This window comes from Culex quinquefasciatus, chromosome 3 (assembly GCF_015732765.1).
Source record: "Culex quinquefasciatus strain JHB chromosome 3, VPISU_Cqui_1.0_pri_paternal, whole genome shotgun sequence".
NCBI lineage: Eukaryota > Metazoa > Arthropoda > Insecta > Diptera > Culicidae > Culex > Culex quinquefasciatus.
The window spans coordinates 115,433,556-115,451,456 of record NC_051863.1 but is presented as its reverse complement, the minus strand read 5'-3'; the positions used below and the strand labels follow the sequence as shown (position 1 = coordinate 115,451,456).

General features: G+C 31.9%; 1 non-coding gene across 1 annotated transcript; it reads right to left on the bottom strand.

Annotated features, from left to right (window-relative positions):
* Nucleotides 1-975: 975 nt before the first annotated feature.
* Trnap-agg lies at nucleotides 976-1,047 on the bottom strand. The gene has a single exon. It is a non-coding gene; the product is annotated as a tRNA-Pro (tRNA).
* Between the last annotated feature and the right edge of the window lie 16,854 nt (nucleotides 1,048-17,901).

Sequence of the window (17,901 nt, the reverse complement as noted above, 5' to 3'; positions counted from 1 at the left end):
CCATAAGTTGAATGCATTAGTTTCGGCTGCAAATTAATTTGGCTCGTTTTGGGGAGTGATTTTTGATTTTTTTTTTTTGCTGAAAAACACAATTTTTTTCTCCCTGAAACGCCCTGGCATGCCCAAACACAAGCTTTTACGGACTATGTCTGTACAGGAATTTGTTCAGGGGACATTTTACTATAACTTGAAGCCCATGGTGACCAAATTTGAATGACTTTGGTATGATTGTTACGTGCATTTCTGAAAAAAAAACACGAAAAAAAAAGTGTTACTATTCCATTTTATTATATTTGGTACAGTAAAATAGGCTTTTTCATCGTTCAAGAATGCCAGAAAAAGTAAGTTGTTCCACGACAAAATTGCACAAACATAATTTCTGCATTATTATATTTTTTTTACTTTATGTGTCAATGTTATTCCTAAACATTTGATCACAGAGATAAATTTGATAGTACTTCCTGATTAAAAAATTATTACTTCTCAAAAAAAAAAAAAAAAACTAACAGACAAATGATATTTATGGATTTGGAACGATTGAAAGATGAAAGACAGCAAATAAAATTAGAAACTATAACTATCGAGAAGATAGTATGGTGCTAGCTCCTACAAAATGGTACAGCGTTTTCAAATCTGGCCTAAAACGTGATTTACGAGCAAAAAAAAAGTTTAAAAAGTTGTAGAACACCATCCAAAGCATCGGAATATGAATCCGGTTTCAAATTAGCGTACAAACAACCATATTGCACCCTATATTGGACATGAGTTAAGATGATAATTTTAATCATTTCGGTAATATTTCAATAGACTTCAACATACCCTATAAGCATCATAATTAATGAATGGTTATTATTTGTTTTATAAATTATACTTTTTGATTACCAAAATATTTTTTTTAGTTTTTTCAGTACTGTTGTTAAACCTTTCATCTAAAGAATATTCCATGTTAAAATATAATTTGCAAAAAGATCATGTGGGCTCGTCCGGGATTTGAACCCGGGACCTCTCGCACCCTAAGCGAAAATCATACCCCTAGACCAACGAGCCCGTGTTGACGATATCTTACAACCATTTCATGCTGTTTCAAAAACGTTCGGATCACTTTTTCAAGACAAAAAAGAAAAAAAAAAAGACAAAACTACACCTTTGATTGCTCGGTGGCGGCTCAGATTCGGCGGATACACTTATCATCCGAGAGCATCCCCCTCCCCCTCTCATTAGATGATTAACTCCAGCGCAAAATTCAAGACGCAGTATCACTTCCTGTGTGATTCCCACTGATTGCGATCATATTTCTTAGCCAAGCTCAAAAAACACAGGCTGAAAAAAACAGACAATCCAATCCTTCTCCTCCAAAATCGCAGCTCTTCGTTTCCTGTGTGGAAATTGGGCATAAAAATTAAAACGCGATTTCCATCGAATCTCGCCGGTGTGCGACCAGGTAAATAAGTAAGGTGTGCGCGGTTATAATTAGGGGGGAGCTCGCAGCCTCAAAGAGCTGGGAGATTCTGGGAATTGTGTAAATTAATTCGCTTGTTTAGAATCGCGCCCCTTCTTTTATGGGGGGAGGGGGAACCATCGCCCAGAAATCATTCGTTTCACTTCGATGGCCTTCTTGGCGGACGAATTGCGCGAATCTTCTTCAACCTTGGTTGCTGTTTTTTTTTCTTCTCTCCGATTATTGCAAAACATCCGCCGGAGCCTACACGGAGCCTTTTCCGATACTTGCCAAAATTGCTTCGCACTTCTTGCAGGGGAGAAGAGCGATTGATCCACCTAGTTAAGGTATTTGAGTATTTTAGATGTTAAAAAAGGTATGAGTGTTTCTGTCCATTTAAGACAATTGAAGACAACAAAAGACAACTAAACACATTTGAAGACAACTGGAAACAATTGAAGACAACTGGAGACAATAGAAGACAGCTGAAAGTAATTCACGACAATTCAAGACGATTGAAGACAACTCGATGCCTCTGTGCTCTGATGTTCTAACTGACTTTTGGGCCAAAATGAGTTAATGATGACATCTTCTAGCTAATTAAATTCCCTACAAAACGCTTCCAAGAGATCTGAAAAATTCGTTTCCTACGCGGAGATATCGCCCTGCAACCATTTGTACTAACTGACATTTTCGAACGCATCATGGATGTGCTCTCTTATTTTTCATCATGGCTTGACCTTTTGAAAACACGCAAATCCATAAAAATACGATTATACTATAATATTATGGTAAATTGCCAGGTGTCCTTACTAATTTGAGCAATATTATGGAGCACTATTTTGGAAGGCAATTAGCACAAGTATGCACATTTGGATACGTGAAGAAGTTGTAAGTTAGACGAAGTGTGTCAAATAATTATTTAGTGGCAGAGTTTTATTTTAATTTGATGACCCCTGAGTTAAGCTAAGTGTGACATTGGTAGGTGAATGTTATTGTTACGTAGTTTTTGGATTGGACGACCCCTGCAGTTGTTCTAAGTGTGCACAACGACTTAAAAATGTGTTAAATTGGATATTTGGGTTGGGCTAAGTGTGATATTGGTGAATGGATGATGTTGTTACGTAGTTTTTTTATTGGATGACCCCTGCAGTTGTGCTAAGTGTTTTAAAAAATTCAAAAAAAAATTTAAATTGGATATTTCGGATAGGCTAAGTGTATGATCAGTTAGTGGGTGATGTTGTTACGTAGATTTTTTTTTGGATTGGATGACCCCTGCAATGTGCTAAGTGTGCACAACGACTTAAAAATGTTTTAAATTGGATATTTGGGTTAGGAGAAGTGTGAGATTAATTAGTGGTTGTTATTGTTACGTAGTTTTTTTTAATGAACGACCCCTGAAGTTGTGCTAAGTGGGTTAGGCTGAGTGTGAGACTGGTTAGTGGATGATGTTAAAGAATGTTACGGTGTAACGAATGTTACGGTGTAACGAATGATGCGGTGTAAAGAATCGAATGTTACGGTGTTAGGAATTTTACAGTGTAACGAAAGTTACGGTGTAATGAATTTTACTGTGAAACGTATGTTGCGGTGTAACGAATGTCACGGTGTTAGGAATTTTACGGTGTATCGAATGTTACGGTGTAAGGAATTTTACGGTGTAACGAAAGTTACGGTGTAATGAATTTTACGGTGAAACGTATGTTGCGGTGTAACGAATGTTACGGTGTAACGAATGTTACGGTGTAACGAATGTTACGGTGTAACGAATGATGCGGTGTAAAGAATGTTACGTAACAACAACATCCACTAACCAATTGCACACTTAACCTAACCCAACTATCCAACTCAAACACCCTTCAAGAAGTTGTGCACATTTAGCACAACTGCAGGGATCGTCCAAACCAAAAAAACACGTAACAACATCATTCACGTAGTTGTGCACACTTAGCACAACTGTAGGGGTCGTCCATGTTCAAAGACTAAGTATTGATTTTTTTTTGGAGCACTTTTGTTCTATTCGATACAAACTAAGAATTCATTGCAAGAGACACACTTGTTCTACACGCAAAGCCGACATTAGTCTTTTAAGACTTAAAATTAGGCTTTATCGAACCTAACCGTGTTAAGTCTTTTTAAGCCTAATGATGGGTTAGTCTTAAAAAGACTAGTTTCGTTTTAGTACGAAAAAGGCTAAATTTTAGGCTTAATTTTATCGTCAAAAAGCCTAAATTTTAGTCTTTTTCGAGAATGCGAGGGGATCAGAGCGGACATAATCCAAGATGGCGGAACTTGATTAAGACTTATTTTTAGGCCTAAAAAGACTTATTTATAGGTTTAAAAGACTACTTTCTAGGCTTTTGCTGGAAATGGGAGGGGTCAAAGCGGACATAATCCAAGATGGCGGAACTTGATTAAGACTTATTTTTAGGCCTAAATAGACTTATTTATAGGTTTAAAAGACTAATTTCTAGGCTTTTGCAGGAAATGGGAGGGGTCAAAGCGGACATAATCCAAGATGGCGGAACTTGATTAAGACTTATTTTTAGGCCTAAAAAGACTTATTTATAGGTTTAAAAGACTAATTTCTAGGCTTTTGCAGGAAATGGGAGGGGTCAAAGCGGACATAATCCAAGATGGCGGAACTTGATTAAGACTTATTTTTAGGCCTAAAAAGACTTATTTATAGGTTTAAAAGACTAATTTCTAGGCTTTTGCAGGAAATGGGAGGGGTCAAAGCGGACATAATCCAAGATGGCGGAACTTGATTAAGACTTATTTTTAGGCCTAAAAAGACTTATTTATAGGTTTAAAAGCCTAATTTCTAGGCTTTTGCAGGAAATGGAAGGGGTCAAAGCGGACATAATCCAAGATGGCGGAACTTGAATAAGACTTATTTTATGGCTGAAAACCCTAGGGAATCAAAATGGAGGGAATAAAGGGTGGAAAATAAAATATTGTTATATATTATTTAAATATTTTCAAAAATGTTTTTATTCGGTAATTCGGCAATTTCGGAATACGACAGATTCACGGATGCGTTCAGCTTTAACCTGAAAATAAAAATAAAAACATTTTTTTGAAGATGAGTTGTGAGAGTTTGATAGTTATTTAAAAATTGAGTGATTTCATTTAAGAGTTTATCAGTAGAAAATCTGACTATAATAATTTATAAATTTAGGGATTACGGAATTAAGGAATTTTGGAATTGAGGAATATAAGAATTTAAGAATTTAAGAATTTAAGAATTTAAGAATTTAAGAATTTAAGAATTTAAGAATTTAAGAATTTAAGAATTTAAGAATTTAAGAATTTAAGAATTTAAGAATTTAAGAATTTAAGAATTTAAGAATTTAAGAATTTAAGAATTTAAGAATTTAAGAATTTAAGAATTTAAGAATTTAAGAATTTAAGAATTTAAGAATTTAAGAATTTAAGAATTTAAGAATTTAAGAATTTAAGAATTTAAGAATTTAAGAATTTAAGAATTTAAGAATTTAAGAATTTAAGAATTTAAGAATTTAAGAATTTAAGAATTTAAGAATTTAAGAATTTAAGAATTTAAGAATTTAAGAATTTAAGAATTTAAGAATTTAAGAATTTAAGAATTTAAGAATTTAAGAATTTAAGAATTTAAGAATTTAAGAATTTAAGAATTTAAGAATTTAAGAATTTAAGAATTTAAGAATTTAAGAATTTAAGAATTTAAGAATTTAAGAATTTAAGAATTTAAGAATTTAAGAATTTAAGAATTTAAGAATTTAAGAATTTAAGAATTTAAGAATTTAAGAATTTAAGAATTTAAGAATTTAAGAATTTAAGAATTTAAGAATTTAAGAATTTAAGAATTTAAGAATTTAAGAATTTAAGAATTTAAGAATTTAAGAATTTAAGAATTTAAGAATTTAAGAATTTAAGAATTTAAGAATTTAAGAATTTAAGAATTTAAGAATTTAAGAATTTAAGAATTTAAGAATTTAAGAATTTAAGAATTTAAGAATTTAAGAATTTAAGAATTTAAGAATTTAAGAATTTAAGAATTTAAGAATTTAAGAATTTAAGAATTTAAGAATTTAAGAATTTAAGAATTTAAGAATTTAAGAATTTAAGAATTTAAGAATTTAAGAATTTAAGAATTTAAGAATTTAAGAATTTAAGAATTTAAGAATTTAAGAATTTAAGAATTTAAGAATTTAAGAATTTAAGAATTCAAGAATTCAAGAATTTAAGAATTTAAGAATTTAAGAATTTAAGAATTTAAGAATTTAAGAATTTAAGAATTTAAGAATTTAAGAATTTAAGAATTTAAGAATTTAAGAATTTAAGAATTTAAGAATTTAAGAATTTAAGAATTTAAGAATTTAAGAATTTAAGAATTTAAGAATTTAAGAATTTAAGAATTTAAGAATTTAAGAATTTAAGAATTTAAGAATTTAAGAATTTAAGAATTTAAGAATTTAAGAATTTAAGAATTTAAGAATTTAAGAATTTAAGAATTTAAGAATTTAAGAATTTAAGAATTTAAGAATTTAAGAATTTAAGAATTTAAGAATTTAAGAATTTAAGAATTTAAGAATTTAAGAATTTAAGAATTTAAGAATTTAAGAATTTAAGAATTTAAGAATTTAAGAATTTAAGAATTTAAGAATTTAAGAATTTAAGAATTTAAGAATTTAAGAATTTAAGAATTTAAGAATTTAAGAATTTAAGAATTTAAGAATTTAAGAATTTAAGAATTTAAGAATTTAAGAATTTAAGAATTTAAGAATTTAAGAATTTAAGAATTTAAGAATTTAAGAATTTAAGAATTTAAGAATTTAAGAATTTAAGAATTTAAGAATTTAAGAATTTAAGAATTTAAGAATTTAAGAATTTAAGAATTTAAGAATTTAAATTTAAGAATTTAAGAATTTAAGAATTTAAGAATTTAAGAATTTAAGAATTTAAGAATTTAAGAATTTAAGAATTTAAGAATTTAAGAATTTAAGAATTTAAGAATTTAAGAATTTAAGAATTTAAGAATTTAAGAATTTAAGAATTTAAGAATTTAAGAATTTAAGAATTTAAGAATTTAAGAATTTAAGAATTTAAGAATTTAAGAATTTAAGAATTTAAGAATTTAAGAATTTAAGAATTTAAGAATTTAAGAATTTAAGAATTTAAGAATTTAAGGATTTAAATTTTTAATTTTTTGAATTTTCGAATTTTTGAATTTTGGAATTTTTAAATTTTTGAATTTTTGAATTATTGAATTTTTGATTTGAATTTTTGAATTTATGAATTTTTGAGTTTTAGAATTTCAGAATTTTTGAATTTTTAAATTTTTGAATTTTTTTATTTTTGAATTTATGAATTTTTGATTTTTTGAATTTCTGAATTTTTGAATTTTCAAATTTTCTTATTTTTGAATTTCTGAAATTTTAACATTTTAAATTTTTGAATTTTTAATTTTTTTGATTTTTAAATTTTTTAATTTCTGAAATTTAAATTTTTGAATTTTTAAATTTTTTAATTTTTGATTTTTTTTAAATTGTTGAATTTCTGAATTTTTGATTGAATTTTTAAATTAATACATTTTTGAACACACACACACACACACACACACACACACACACACACACACACACACCACTCATACACACTCATTCACAAACACTAACACAACCACCACCACCATCACCATCATTTTCACCGTCAACGTCGGTGGTCCACTCCCGCCTCGTTGTCCTTTTTCGCTTCCACTTTGGAATTCAATCCCCGGCGGATTGATTCCGAGATTTTCTGTCCTCTTCCTCCAGCACTCAGAAACACAACGCCGTCCACAAAAAAAAAAGTTCCTTCCCTCCTCCATCCGCAAATAACACGGCTCAATTCACGCCTTCCCGTCCTCCTCCACCGTACCGAGGACCGGAATTTGGGAACCCGGTAAACAGCAGACATTATTGTTCGGCCGCTTACTCACTCCTGCCGAACCTTCCGGCAGGAAAAACACAAAAACTTACCTGCAAACTGGCCAAAATCCTGCCCCTGTCCGACGAACAGCAACCACCACCGGCAACTTTCAACTTTTTCTGATTTGACATGTCAAATCGTGAACCAAAGTTTTATAGTACAGAAAAGCCTTAAATTTAGTCTTTTTCTAAGTTTTGCACTAAGTTCTAAAAAAAGCCTAAAATTTAGGCCCGAAAAAAGACTAATTTTTAGGCCTTTTTCTGACAATACTGACCGAACTTCAAAAAAGGCTAAAAATAAGTCTTTAAAGACTAATGCCGGTTTTCCGTGTAACTGCAATCTACCATAACAGTTCTATGGTTTGTGTCCTGGATATCTTGCATTTCTGAAAAGGTCGTATGACATGATGGAAATAAAATAAACTGACTCAAAGTTTTTACGAAATCATTTTCTTCTGTTTGTAAGCGTAGAACTATTCGGTTTTCGTCATAGTTGGTCTTATTGAAGCTATTTCATGGATTATCATACTTATATTTATGAAACCTCACACTTCACTGAGTTTTTCTTCATTAAATTCAAGTTTTAACGATAGTTGCTCTCAAAAACTACAATTTTCACCATAAATTTAATGATAAACAAGTCTATTAAAAAAGTATTGTTGAGAAAAATGTTCCTTAACTAACAACAATTCAAAGTTAATACGCAAAAAACATTGAAACAACAAATAACTACTATTTTTACAATAAAATGACTCTGCGCACTTTTGTACCAAGTGCCACGTTGGAAGTATACACGACTCTGCCATCGAAGAAGCATTTCAGCTCAACTGCAAAATTTGCCCTGTGCACGTTTGTGCTAACTCATACAAATCACTGTTCAAGACACACTTGTGCTAATTGCAAGCATAATTTTTTTTCGTAAATTCTCTGCCAATTTTTTTTTTGCATTTCAAAAGTTTTCATATTTTACCATATCTTTAAGTTATGTCAGGAGCATACTTTAAAATTATTAGGACAATTGTTTGTCGACTAGTTTCCCAGAAACAGTTATTCAAAGTTAAAAAATCGATTTTCTCGTAACCACCAAAATGTCAGTTAGTATAAGAGAGCACACAAGCATCGAACTGAAGACTGTTGAAAACAGTTAAAAGTATGTCATGACAATTAAAGACAATGGCAGACATTTGAAAACGATTGAAGACAAATAAAGCACATTGAAGACAACTGAAAACAATTGAAGACGATTGAAGATATTGGAAAAAAGATTGAAGACAACTGAAGATAATTGAAGACAACTGAAGACAGTTGAAAACAATTGAAGTCAGTTAGACCCAAGCAACATACTTTGTCAGATAAACGTATTTCTTAACTAGTTGTATAGCCAATCAGCCTCGTTACCACAACTTGTTTTACAATTCCTGTGCATTGGAAAAATCGCACTTTTTTCTGTTGTATAAGTTGCTAGAAAAAAAGCAAGTTATCAGAGTAAGTTGTACAAATGTATTTGACAACACTGTGCTGGCTAACAAGAGATTCAACGAAAAAAAGGGGGCGTGGTTAACGGCTGTGCTGACAAATAAAAGCGCACACTAAAAAGGAAAGAAAGATTGAAAAAGTTGTATAACCGTTACCCAACTTACATTCAAACAAACAGTTCTTATTAGAATTTCAATCAACGACGAAGCCAATAAGAATAGTATCACTAACCATTTTGGTACGCTTGTTAATTTCTGCCCGATTTATTTAGATGAAAATAGAAATTGCATTTAAAAAACCATCCTTTCGCGCTCTCTACTGTGATTCTTGTGAAACGCTCTTCATGGCATACTATTAGATTTTCCTTTTTTGATGAACTTCGTCTTTTCCAAGATTCGATCCGATGACTTCGACGATTTGTTGTTATCTCCACGGCAGGTCCAGGCGCGCTTCCACAACTCTCCACGAGGCTTCATAGTAAACAAGCTGGCTTAAACGTCAATAAGAAGGCTGCTGTCAATTTTGTTATACAGCAGTGAGCTATACAACTTAACTCCAGAAAAGGCTGTAATTGGAAATTAAGTTGTGTCAAGTCAGTTTTTGTAAATCCATTATGTAACTTTGTTATAACAAACCGTTTCAACTGTCATTTCGATTATCTTACCACGGAGTAACATTGAAAATTGGTGTGATTTTAATTTGTTGTTTTCTCTATCATGAACCCTGTAAGCTGATATTTTTTGTAGCTTTTACCGGCGATATGTTTATTAATAATCGGTCAACAATTAAAATTATTGCAATCTTCGATAAATAAACATTATTGAAACTCTAAATACCTCACGTACAAATTAACACCACCTAACAACACGCAATGTCAAAGTGAATATGTTTGTTGATTATCAGTTATATAACCTATTCTCCAATAACATTTGTGTAACAAAGCGAGAAAATTAATTACAGCTCATAAAAGCGTTTTCGACTGAAATCAAGTGATAAATACCTCAAACGGAAGTGAGCAAGCAAGTTTCTATCGAAGGTGTTCCAAAATAAGTTGTTTAAACAGTGTAATTCAGCAGAGCAGTTCTCTAGGATTTCGGTCATTCGATTTTTTTTGTATTTCGATGTAAAATCAAATTTGCAATCAAAAGTCTTGATTTGAAAATTTCGAAAATATTTTTTTCGAAAAGATCGGAAAATTTCACAAATGTTTCATATGTTAACATTGAAAATCGGATCATAAGTTGCTGAGATATTGACGATAGAAAATGGTGGGTTGTTTGGGTGAGACTTAGAAAACTTCAATTTTCCTGTTTTTAAACCTATGCATTGCAATATCTTAGCAATTAAAGGTCGTATCAACAAAATTCGAAGAAGCAAAATATAGAGAATTTTCTCAGCTTTTCAAAAATATTTTTTTCAAAACTTGGCAAACATGTGCACTAATTTAAAAAAATGAAAAACCGCGACTATTTTCAAAAAAGTCATTTAAATATGGCTATAACTTGAAAACGGTGCACTTTATCAAAATTTCACTTAAGTACTTTTTGATTGCAAATTTGATTTTACATCGAAAAATGAAGTTGAAAAATTTAAACGACCAAAATTTCGATTTTTTAAAAAAATCAGTATTGATTAAAAAAATTATAACTCGGTCAATGATTTTTTGCACAACCTGGAAATTTCTGAAAAGTTGGCATTTGATGTCCTCTTAAACATATCAAAAAATAAAAAAAAAATTAAAAATAGTGTTTTTTTGTAAATTAAGTTTTAGTGATAAAAAGTTAAATAAAAAAAATCACCAAATTTTTTTTACCGTGTATTATTTTTTTCCAGTGTAGTACATATCCATACCTACAACTTTGCCGAAGACACCAAATCGATCAAAAAATTCCTTCAAAAGATACTGATTTTTGAATTTTCATGCATCATTTTTGTATGGACAGCTGCCAAATTTGTATGGAAAATTATATGGACAAACTAATGATGCAAAATGGCTTCTTTGGGCATACCGAAGGCACCAAAAAAGTTTCAGTCGGATTAAAAAATACAAAAATTAAAATTGAAGAAAAAAGACCGATTTCGTAGAGAATTGCTCAGCAAATTGGATGGAGTTAGGAGCGAGTTCTAAACCTCCCAAATAGGTGAGAATTTTCCCTATGTTGTGTTTTAAAGTTGGAAAAGAGTGAAGTTGACTGTGTTTCAACACTTTTGTGGCACAAAACACGATAGTTACATAAGTGAAACAAACTGTTATTTAAGTTATGTTCAGATTTTTCTCGTATGTTTATCAAAAACAATTGTCTTACTATTATTCAACAGTCGACAAGTTATGAGTGCTACTTGTGGCAGTAATTCAAAGCATTTGAAAACAGTTGAAGACATTTGAAAATGATTGAAGACAAATAAAGATAATTCAAAACAACTGAATATAATTGAAGACAACTAAAGACAGTTGAAGACATTTGAAAACGATTGAAGACAACTTATGGCAGCAGAAAGCAATTCAAGACAATTGAAGACGATTGAAGATATTTAAAAAAATATTGGAGACAACTGAAGACATTTGAGAGACAGCAAAATAGTTCAAACTGTCAAAATGCTTATCTGCCCCTTTCTTGTGCTTCTCTAGAGAAAATGAAATTAATGAAATTAAAAGAACTGAGGACAATAAAAGATAATTGAGGACAATTGGGTCCTAAAATGAAGCATAGATTGTTGATATTATTGTTTACAGCGATAAAACTTATTTTTCTGAGTACAATGACCCTTTGTACGACCACAAAAAGTTTAAAATGGGTTTTTTAATGAATTTTGAAAAATTAACCTCGCGGTCCTTCTTGACAGAAAAGCTCCTACTTGACAGCTCGTTCCAAGGAGACCATAGTTAATCCATTGAAAAAATGTTGTCTTGTCAAAAAAAAATTTTGCATTAAAATGAAAAATAGTGATCAGAAATGGTTTTTAATCGTGTTTTTTACCGTTGTACATAAAAATTGACATAGGGCTTTAGTACCGAATTGAAGACCACTGATTACGAAGGAAGACAATTGAATTAATTGAAGACAACTGGAGATAATTATAGGCAATTAACAAAAATTAAAGACATTAGAATTTTTAGAAGAAAAATTTTAGAAGAATAAAGACAATTCAGAACAATTGAAGTCAATTTGAAGACAAATGAAAAAAAATCGAAGAAACTTGGAGGCAATTGAATATTATTTATGATAACCTGACACAAGATTTTACAATTTAATTCCGAACGATCTCAAAACTTTCTCGGATGAGCGAAGCTTCCATTTGAAATCAAGATCAACGATCAAATAATCAGTATCATCTTCTTCTTGCTATCAATTCCGCACAAAACGTGAGCTAACGAACGAGAAACAAGATCAATAAGATAGCTCCCAGTCCAAGTCAGTGGCCATTGCCATGGTCCAGGGTCCAGACCAGGTGTACCGCGCCAGGGGACATGGGATGATGATGCGGGCTCGCCGCGCAAAGTGGCCACAGTTCGTTGGCAGCAGCAGGGAATCAACCGGCAGCAAACAAAAAAGAAAAGAAAAAAAAGACGGGGAAAAGTGGATGAGCAAGTGAGAGAAAGATGGAAAGAAAGAAGAAATGGAAGAAGGGAAACAGGCAATGGGTTGCGAAAAAATAACGACACGACGACGCACCGCACACAGTTCATTAACTTATTCCTATAAATCTCTGTCCGCGCAGAATCCCGCAAACTAACAGGGCAGAGCGGTTACCTCAGCGTTGAGTCGCGGAGTTAGAGTTATGTTTAGCTTGGGAATTGGGGCCGAGTGCATGGAGATTGTTAAGTTAGAACGATGAAATCGGACACTGGTTGCATTTTCGGAATGAACACGTTTTCAATTTAAATCGAGAATTGGAAGTAGTTATTTGTTGGTTTTGTAAAATGTATAATCTTGTATTAGATTAATAACACTTTTGCTTTTGCATATCAACTTATGAAAAGAATCTCTTAGTGGAGGTGACAATGGCTCTCGCGAAGAGATTGGGTCAAAGTGATTTTCCACGGCATTTGCAATATCACAGGATCTTAACTGAATCATGGAGAATGTCTTCGGTTGACTTATGATAGAAAATCAATTGCTCGCTTTCTATTTATTAAATTATTATTTGCTTTAGACTGATAACTGTTTTTAGAAATTAAGCAATTCCTCAAGAAATCCGGAAATGGATTAAATTTGATTTGTTTTATTTGGCTCAAACTTTGTGAGGGCCTTGCCTTTGAACAAAAAAACCATGGGAACCCAAAGATGGTTTCAGAAACTTCCATATAACTCGCGCTGCGGGGTCTAGTGGCAAACTATTGAGCACAAATTCAACACATTTAAAGCACTTTTACAACAAAAAATCGACGAAAATCTAGAGCGCGTTGACGGACGAACTAGCTGCTAATCCACAGACAACAGGACCTCGGACAAAGAAGCGGAAACAAATTGTTCAGAAAGTAACAAAGAAAAGCAAGTCGGTGTTGTATGGAAATATACATCCTCCAGTTTTGTTGCCTCTTCCAGTTCCCGTTCCGAAAATGATACAATCGTCGACATTGACAACATCATCAAATATGGGAGAACAACAAACATCAACTTTGCAAGCACTACTTCCCGTTCCAAAAGCTTCAACTTCTAAACAAACGCAAGAATCGTCCACATCAATGGATGCACCACATGCCCGACTTGCTGGCAGGTACAATATATGCAGATCTGGAAGACTACTTGCCGTTTTACTACTGACGAAGCAAAGGTTATGAAATATTGTACGATAAAATAGATCAAGCGCCATTTTGGGAAAGATGCAAAATATCTAAAAACAGTTTATTGTGGGATAAGCAATACATACAAAAATACTTCCATGATGTCATTCCGATGTAAACCTGCCAGATGATCTTCGGACGGTTTTGAGGCAGTTCAAAGTCGATTATGTATATCAAATTGAAAATAAGATTGTGCTGGACGAACAACTGAAATTCGATTTCGAAGTGGGCCACATGTTTTCCTCAGCTGAAGCAGGGAACAACTACGAGGCAAAAAGCTTAGCAAACTGCACTCGTACTCTAAAACTATTCCGAAGAAAGTAAACTTCTTAAATGAGTAGTTTCGAAGTTGTCATTAACAATCACGTTTATAGCGTTTTGAACCACTGTGGGCCAGTTTTCTTACGTCCGAAGTAGAGATGATGTCTGCAACTCAAATTTCGGTTCGTGGAAGCAGCAATATGCCGTGCGCTACTATTTAAGCCAACAGATCGCCTCTGGGGGATTTAGTGTCGATCTGACTTTCATTAGAGACGGTCCCCATGTTTTCATTGCTCACACACACATGCACACATCAATAGTAGAGCAATTCTCTACCATAACCGGAAATGGATTTTATTTGTATTTTTTGATTTGGCTCAAACTTTGTGGGGGCCTTCCCTGTGACCAAATAAGCTATTTTGTGTGATTGGTTCATCCATACAAGTCTCCATACAATTTTGGCTGCTGTCTATACAAAACTTTTTTTCACTAAAACTCAATTTCCCAAAATAAGTATTTTTTGATTTTCGAGATTTTTTGATATCTTTTAGGGGACAAAATCCGCAACTTTTGAGCCATAGAGAAACATCGTCAAAAAATCTGCCGCCGAGTTATGATTTTTTTTTTAAATAGTGATTTTTGGAAAAAATCGAAGTTTCATGCAAAAATAAGTTCGACATTTTTTTAATGCAAAATTGAATTTGCAATCGAAAATTACTCTACAGATTTTTTGATAAAGGGCTCTGTTTTCAAGATATAGCCACCGAAAGTTTGATTTTGTCGAAATATTTGCTTTTTTTCAATTTTTAAAAAAGTGACCTTGAGTGACCGCTTCTAAAAATATTTTTTTTAAAGTTCAGAAAATTTGCTAGGGTATTTTAACCATTAGTGGACCCCCTAGTAGAGCCGACGCGCATTTTTCACAATTTTTCAATATTTTAAGCACTTTTTCATAACCCTTTGTACAAAACAATGAAATCTGAAGTCTTTTGAACACTTTTCACTATTTGTTTCATCAGTAATTTGTTTTTGAGCAGAAAAATAGCCATTTGAAAAAAAAAGTTTTTTTGCCTGTTATGGACCCCCTTTTCCAATAGTGGACCCGGGTCCATAATCCGATTGTGGACCCGGGTCCACTATAGGAAAACTATTATTTTTATACCAAATTAAACCGATATTTGGTGTTTTGATGCATGGTGGAGGTCTTATGATAGATATAATGAATAAAAGATGGATTTTCTATCATAAACAAACATGTTTTGTTTACAAATTTGGCTTAATACAAAAAAAACTAACGGACATTTAAACACATTTATTTCCGAAAAAAAAACAAAGAAAACGTTTCAAGAACAACTGTAAACAATAAAATGATTAAAAAAAGTACCGTAAACCGGGGTGACTTTGATAGGATTTCAATTTGTTTTTGTAAGATTTTCCAACATGTAAGGTTTTTCTCAAGATTATTATTTTTAAAACATGTACTGGGGTAGGCCACACAAAGTCCATGCATTATTTTGGAAAAAAAGTTTTTGCAATAGTGTTTAGAAAAATAGTTACGTTAAAAATTCTTAGTTTAAATTCCGGGGTGACTTTGATAGTCATAGTTTTTCTTGTTAAAATCAATTTTAAGATGTTCAAACTTTATTTGTACGTTAAATGTACTATCACTAAAGTAGCTGATATAGTTTTAAACAAAAAAAAATCAATGTTTATATTTAGTTAACTAAGTGTACAAGCTGTTTAGCAAACTACATATAAATTTTAGGTAAAATTGTTAAAAAGTCGGAATCCTGCTTGAAATTTGTTAAAACTAGTTTTGTTTGTAAAATTATCTATTTATATTGCATTGTATACTGAATTCGAAGCACAAATCACAAGTTTTCACATTTTACATGAAATTTGTTCAACTGAGATTGCCTATAAATGTGGAGATTTTTTTAATTGTGTTTTAAAAACACATATTATTTATTATTTACAAACTTTTTTAACCTTCTCCTAGTGGAAAATTGTCCAAAGAATCCGAAAATGTATTCCGTTTTCCGATTCAAAATCATGTTCATTGAGAAAATCATGACACTTTGAGTAGTTTAAAATAATGACATTCATCAACATTTTCTTAACTATAGTTAACTAACTTTTTAAACTTTTCAAAATTTTATGAAAAGTTCTTTTCGTGGTACTTTGAACACTTCTCTACCACGATCAGTATGATTCTAAACCATTCCTAACGTATTTTAATTGTACTCTTCATTTTGCGGAAAAAACGCAAACCTATCAAAGTCACCCCGGCTATCAAAGTCACCCCGTTTTACGGTAATTTTGATGCACATTTTTCATATCAATTACATAAACAGTTGACCTAAACAAAACAATAGATTTGTTTACAGTTACTGATAAAACTACGCATGTTTATTTTCAAAAAATGTTTTGTTATTGATTTATTCTTATAAAATATCATTTCAAACAATGATTATGATGCTTCTTTTAAGTACAATTAACTATAGTTTGTTATTAGTTATGATTTCTTACGGCTTCATCATTTTTGATACTTTTAACATGAAAACAGCTATACACTCAACCCCCGGTGGTTGGTCACTTTTTCGTTTGACACTTTTTTAATTTGTACCCCGTTGGTTGGTCAAAGTCAAACTAAAAAGTGACGAACTGTCACATTTTACACGGCGCTCACGCACACTATCAAAACAAACGTTTGGTAGTTTGTGTGAACTCCGTGTAAAAGGGGTGTCAAACTAAAAAGTGACCCCGTTCGTTTGACAATGGTTGGTGTCAAACCATTGGGGTTTGAGTGTATTTATACTCATAATTGAAAAAAATATACAATTAGGTTGAGTACAACAAGCATTCATTGTGTGTTTAAGAGAAACTTTTGCTTAAATACACAGTTTTCTTCATTTTTGAAGGTTAAATTAACAGGGTGCCACTTTTGGAAAAGTTAGGATTTTCGTTGTCCTATATTGGACCCCCTAATTTTTGCTTGAAAATGAGCAGTTCTTCGCTTTATTTTAGTATAGTTCCTTAAACTTACATTATTTTGACTTACTGAAGTTAAATAACCAGTCAAAAATGATTGTATAGTTAATTCAATCATAAAATAGAAATGCTGTTTTGTTGTGAAAATGCTAGTGGCCATGTCTGATTTCAGATGTCGAACTCAAAACACTTATTTTGGCAAAAAGGACAATTCAATGTCAGTCAACATTGTTTTAAATGATGCTGAACATGCCAAATAACAGATTTGTAGACAACAACACGCTTGAAATTGGGTTTTTATTGATTTTTTCATCAAAGACCCTTCAGAGGGTCCACTATAGGAAAGGGGTCCACTAATGGATAACGTACCCTATAAAATTGTCTAAGAGACATTGAAGATTGGACCTCGGGATGCTGAGATAGAGCCGCTTTAAGAAAAAGAAACACGAAAATTGAAGTTTTCTAAGTCTCACCCAAACAGCCCACCATTTTCTAATGACGATATCTCAGCAATTAATGGTCCGATTTTCAATGTTAATACATGAAACATTCGTGAAATTTTCCGTCCTTTTGGAAAAATTATTTTGAATTTTTTTAAATCAAGACTAGCATTTTAAATGAGCGTAATATTCAATGTTTGGTCAATAATGCCTACAATAGGGTGGGTACGTTTTTCAAAAAGTTCTCGGATCAAGTTCTAGTATGGTTCCACTTGTAGGGCATGCCCATAGGGACTTTCATGCCAAATATCAGCTCATTTGGTTGTAAACTGGCTGCGCGCATCAGGGTTAAAGTTTACATGGAAATAACTATGGGAAATTGGAACTTTTTGTTCAAACGCTCCTACAGGTCTGGGAAAATCACGCGCCAACTTCTAAAACTTGATCCGAGAACTTTTTGAAAAACGTACCCTCCCTAACCTACAACTTTGCCGAAGACACATTGATCAGAAAATATACTCAAAAGTTACAGCTGTTTGAATATTTACATACCATTTT